Genomic DNA, 6,211 nt, shown 5'->3' on the forward strand with positions numbered 1-6,211 from the left:
ATATATATATATATATAAAGCACTGTCCTTACATTCCCTTTTCATATCTCTTCTACTTGGCACGTGTAGAATATTAAATTTTGGTTTTTAATATTCAAAAATTGCATGAATAGGGATTTCCCGCCAGCAGTCTTCTCTTCCTATCACTTCACTTCATTCTAGAAATCTGATCTCAACGAAATTCACGGTTCGGCCGATTTTTTTGGTTCGACCGGTATTATGTCCACCCCTATGGATACCGGCCCACCATCAAGTCAAACAATCTTGCGGATATAGATCTGAGCCAGCTGCTCTAAAGAATAGGTAGTCAACCTGACCACAATCACCCATACCGCATCAAATTTCCTCTCAGTCTGTAGGAGTCCAACAACGAAGTCCATGGTAACAAGCTCCCATTTCCACTCGGGAATCTCAAGTCTCTGAAGCAAACCGCCCATCCTCTGATGTTCATACTTCAGCTGCTGATAGTTTAAGCACCGAGCTACGTACTCCACTATGTCTTTCTTTATTTTACTCCACTAATAGTGCTGCCTCAAATCTTGATACATCTTAGCGGCAGCTGGATGAATGGATTACCGCGCACTCAATCCATCCACATTGGGCACACATAACCGGCCCTGGATCTGCAACACACCATATTGTATTGTGTCCTTAAGGTAAAGCAAATGGGGGTCGTCATGTTGACGCTCTCTTATACGATCATATAGGGAAGATTGAGAATCCACGCAAGCAAGAACTCGACTGGGCTCTAAAACATCCAATCTAATAAACTGGTTGGCCAAGGCCTGAATATCCAAAGATAGTAGCCTCTCTATTGCTGATAGATATACTAAACTACCCAAACTCTTCGTCTTTCGGCTCAAGGCATCCACTACAAAAAAAATAGTGATTAGCGATGGATTTTAGCGACAATGTTTGTTTCGTCGCTGATTAACGACGATTTGGCTACAGAATAATAGTTTCGTTGTAAAAACAACCAAAAAATAGTTAGTATCTAATATTGCGACGAAAGCAAAAATTTGTCGGTAATTATTGGTGTTAAATATTGGCGCCCTCAATTTACCTATGGATTTAGCGACAAAAGGTGAGTGACAAAATTTGTTTAATCACAGCGACGTATTTCGCAATGGAAAATCCATCTCTTGACTTAATTTATTTATCAAAATATTTTAAAACTCCTTGATACAGAAACTTCCGTCGCTAGTTTTTTAAAAAATATAGAAAAATAAAGTTATATCTGTATCTGTAGCTAATCTGTCGCTGATGACCACTTATGTTTTTTCCTAGGGCACAGATGTGCTAAAATACTTGGTCTCTTCTAAAACTAAAGAACACACACAAGAGAGCAAAATCAGTTGGGGGATAAACTGGGTAAGGTATTTCAAGAACAAGAGGAAAAATTAGTAGCCAACGTGAATCAAAGGTTTGTAGATGGCTTTGTTTCTTCTTCTCTTTCTTATGCTTAGTACTAATTTTGGGTACCAAAATAGATAAGCCACTAATTTGTATATATTATCAAGTATGTTTTCCTAAGAGATATTTTGTTAATATATGAAACTAACAGATTCTTTTGGTGGCCTAATTAATCTTCTCTTGCTTGTCTTCTTAATTTTTTGTCCAGATGTACAAAAAATTTCTTCACACAGCTTTATATAAATTTTGTATTAGAAATTTAATTTATGTTTTTTGTTTCATAGGATGCTTTCACCGCTTGTGATGATATGTGAAGCTCAGTTTCTTCTTAATTAACATCGCCGCCGCTTGTACGAGTAGTTAAATAAAGTTTAGGTAAACTCTCTCTACTTCTATCTCTCCCTCTCTCTCTGTGTATGTTTCTCTATATTTATCTAGAGATCTCTCTGTGCGACCAGTTCCAGGTGAGTAGCCAGTCAGTCTATTGTTGAAGAATGTGATGCTCAGCTGATGTTTCTCTACACCTACCTTCATGTTCATTTACAGCATTGTTATGGTGCTCATTCCATTGGACCTTTCATGTCTAATTGGTTGTTCCATTTCTTGCAGGGACCAAGCAAATTTATCTTATTTTTTATGTGCTTAAAAATATATTTACCCTATTTCCTTTCAAGTTAGCAGCATTGATTAACAAAATGTTTGAAAATCTTTAGTGGTACACAACTTTATGTTTCTTCTTCCACATAAAGAGGGTAAATACTATGCTAGTGTGTGGCAAGATCTGATGTCCACATCACACTGTAAGATTACTGTAAATTTTTCTGGTCTTCCTGCGTGAGAACGATTTACTACTTTGCTTTGGTTGGGTTCTCTTGGCTGAACTCGATGTGCCATCTAGCATAAGCTAATCTTTCTTCTTTGATACATCATTTGTGGAAAGTGTTATACCCTTTTTGTCAACTTCGGTACTAGTATTGTTTGACATCAAGGAAAAAGCTCGAATTTGTAATTCAAGGTGGTTAAAGATTTAAAATTTTAATCAACAATTAAAGGTGCAAAGTTTAATATGTGCGAGATTTGTTTCACAGCCAGTAGTAAAAAATAATCGTTGTTTTATACTGGTTTAAGATCTTGGAAAATTAGCCATGATACCAATATTTTCTATTTGCAGGAATTTAATTCTTGACTTATACCAATTTATGACTCTAATTTGCTTACATGTATTTTATTTGTAGATATGACTCGAGGGAGAGGCAGAGATAGGATAGCTCGTGGAGGCAAGTCCTCGGTTAGGGGTAGGGGTAATTCTTCTATTCGTGCAAATATGCCTTTTGTTCCCGTTCCCATAATTAGTCCTCAACAAGGTGGTACGAGTTCTTCAGGTGGGCGAGATCACATAAACCAAGTACAAATATTAGCTCCTAGCAATACGACACCCGTTCAAATTTCAGGTCATGGTAGTACCCCAACCATCCATTATGAATCATCTCCTAATACACCTGATCAGAGTAACCCAATAGGTGATGACATATCTACTCAAAGCGACACAATCGGCGAAGATGAGTGCACCAGTAGTCGTGGGCAGCGGACACTTGTTACTCTTGCTCCTACAGGGTTAGTCCATGTTTTTACTATTAATTTTTTATATAGTATTTTTGATTTAGGCCTTCAACTATTGTCTTCAAATTTTTTGGGGTTAGAACTTAGTAGATTCTGCTCCAAGAATATATTTAATACTTTCAAGCAAGAACTTGATCCCAATGGAATCAATTGGAAAACTGTCTCTCACGAGATAAAAAAAAATTATTGGGGAGAATTCAAGGTATAACTTCTCATGGTATAATGAATTTAGAAAGTGTATTAACTGTTATAAATAAGATATTAATGTTATTACTTTATGAATTATTTTAGAAGAAATTCTATTGGGACTCTTCCATTGATTGTGCAGTGAGGAGCCAATGGGAGAGTAAGGCATCAATAAGGTACAAAGATTTCATTTGGAAAATGAAAACTAAAAAGGTTAGGCCAAGAGGTGTTCCAGAAGAAGTGTGGGAAAGTTGGGATCAACTTTGGAAAAATCCCGAGTGTGTTGAAAAGTCAGAAATAAATGCAAAGAATCATTATGGCGGTAGGAGTGGAGTCTCCACTGGGACTCACACAGGCGGCTCTATCTCCATTGGGGAGTATCACAAGAGACTTGTAAGTATATCATTTATGTGCTATCTAATAACCGATAGTATGCAAGTACAACTAATCACTGGTATGTGGTACATTACATGGTTCCATCTTACAAGTACATTTTGACTTGGATTAACGAAGTGAAAGACGATATTCCTTATTGGATACCAGAGAATATAGGAGCTTTCACTTGTAAATCTGTGTGGAAAAAACTAAGAAGAATTTGTAGATCTATCACTTCGCCCATACTACCTTATCACTAGCTATCTTTCTGCTTATTCTAATAACTGATTGCTATTATATATTCTAAATTACTACTACTGTTAATGTATTCCTGAACAAACTGCTTTAGAGTACCAACTTAATAATAACCTGAGTTTATTTACAGTTGATGTCTTTCTATCAAATAGTTTGAGGTCCCTTTGTGCTTCTTTCTCATGTTCCTTAGGTAGAATTTTATTAAGCTTCATTCTGGTGTTGCTAATACAATAGTCATCCCCATGTTCGAAAAATCTTCAATGTCATTTCCAAAGAAAATCACTCTTTGAAGGGAAGAATGAATTATTAATCTTACTTGACTGTTATTTTAGAGTATAGACTATAACTGTTGCCAATGTTATTTAGATGCAAAGGAAGAAAACTAATTACTACTACTTCTTACTGCTGCGACTGTTACTTATTTTAGAGTTTAAATTGTTGTTTCTCCATCATTTATTAGCTATCAAAAATTTTTAACTTTTGTTACTGCATAGAAACATCTCTAAAGAAGAAAAATACATTATATTTTGTATAGGCTGTTGAAAAGGGTCGAGACCCAACACCAAGTGAGATACATTTGTATGTCCATACACATGGGCATGATGGAAAATCTTTTCTTGATGAGATAGCTCGAATCGTGCATGTAAGTCCAATATTTTATAATCTTATTTACTACAATGTAAAAAGAGATGGTGAAGTTTCTCTCTATCAACGTGTTTACTTTGTGGCATTTAAAATGAAAATTTCAATATTTTTTTTATCTTTTCTGGCAACTACTATCCAATTTGAAATGGTACTTCTTCCTTGAGGTGGATTCCAAAATTAGTGTTCTGTAAGTGGCTTTTGCATTGTTTGTTGGTATAGCTAATGAATTTGGTACATCCAAAACCAAATTGCATCTAATGCTGCCAACAATAACGTATCTTTGGTTATGTGAATGAACTTTAGAATATAGTGGTTTAGAGTTCTGAGATATTTTATCTAAGAAAAACAAAGGGTGGAGCCATTAGCTCAATATTTTGGCTCCCTCTAAATTGATTTTAACGACTTGTTTCTGATAATTATTGGAGTGACAAAAACCAAATCAAGAAAGCATTGTTTTTCTTCTTTGTTATGCCATGGCAGAAGAAGATATCTATACCAAGGACGAGACTGTGGATAATCGGAATAAGCCTGCAAATAGGAAAAAAAACATGAACTTGGAAGGTTCTAGCTTAATTTTCCATTATTAGGATGTTGTAGATAAAGATTAGATTATAATTATAGTATCATATAATATTTTGTTGGGACTTTTGTCCTCCCATAGTTTTGTCCTTGCATATAGCAGCAAGTATGAAAAGTTGCATCCTCTCTGTTGGTTAATTAAATGCTCAACATTCTTGACTGTTTTAATTTCACTACTTGTTACACCTCTTTTACAGGAAAGATATCAGGAAATATTACGGGAACAAACACAAACTCAGTCTGATATTGATCAAATTAAAGCATATTATGAAACCGCGGGAGGGGAAAAGAAGAGGAGTATATAGTCTAGGATCTCAAGCAAAATGCTATTATGGGCCGAATCTTCGTGGCTCTTCTGGATCAGATCTTCATCATCAATACCACCTTCGAGTTCTCAATCAGCATCAATAGGGAATCTGGATGAGTTAGTGATGCATTTGATTCCTGAACTAACAGGGCGCATAGTTCTTGTGCTAACTGATCACATGCTTCCGGTATTGACTGAGCGGGTGCGTGAAATGATTTCTTCACCCTCACATCAGCCTACTTCTACTGACCACCCATCAGATGTGGTACCAATAGTTCATACTCCTACTACTGCTAATGTTCATGGGGTTCATCGATTTTAGATGATGACCTCAACCCCTAAACCTCGTATTTGGTAGCATTTTTGTTTGAACTTGATTGTTGGTGTTAGGGATAATTAGAACTTAATTGTAATAGCTATATGCATTTTGATATCATTTTGGACCTTGAAGTATGTTTATTTATATGAACTTTAGCCATTATTAAGGATATCTAATAATTTACATTCAAAATGCATGAGTAGAGAAAATTTAAAATAATAAATAAAAAAGATCTAAAAGGGAAAAATATTGCGATAGATATTTTTCGTAACAGAAATAAATATATAAAATAATATAGCGACAGATTGGAATTGATGATTTTTGTCTCCAAAAGCAAAATGAAATGACTCAAAATATTTGGCGACGGATTAGCGACCGACTTTCCATCGCAAAAGTATACCAACGACGAAATGCATTATGAATTTAGCGACACAATTTGCTAATATGGCGATGGAAATTTTGTCGCTAAATCAAGCAACGGATAGTATTTGTCGCTAGAACGTCACTAATTT

General features: G+C 35.4%; 1 pseudogene; it reads left to right on the forward strand.

Annotated features, from left to right (window-relative positions):
- Window positions 1-1,267: 1,267 nt before the first annotated feature.
- Window positions 1,268-5,868, forward strand: LOC104117066 (uncharacterized; annotated as a pseudogene).
- The last annotated feature ends 343 nt before the right edge of the window (window positions 5,869-6,211 follow it).

Source organism: Nicotiana tomentosiformis, chromosome 7 (assembly GCF_000390325.3).
Source record: "Nicotiana tomentosiformis chromosome 7, ASM39032v3, whole genome shotgun sequence".
Lineage (NCBI taxonomy): Eukaryota > Viridiplantae > Streptophyta > Magnoliopsida > Solanales > Solanaceae > Nicotiana > Nicotiana tomentosiformis.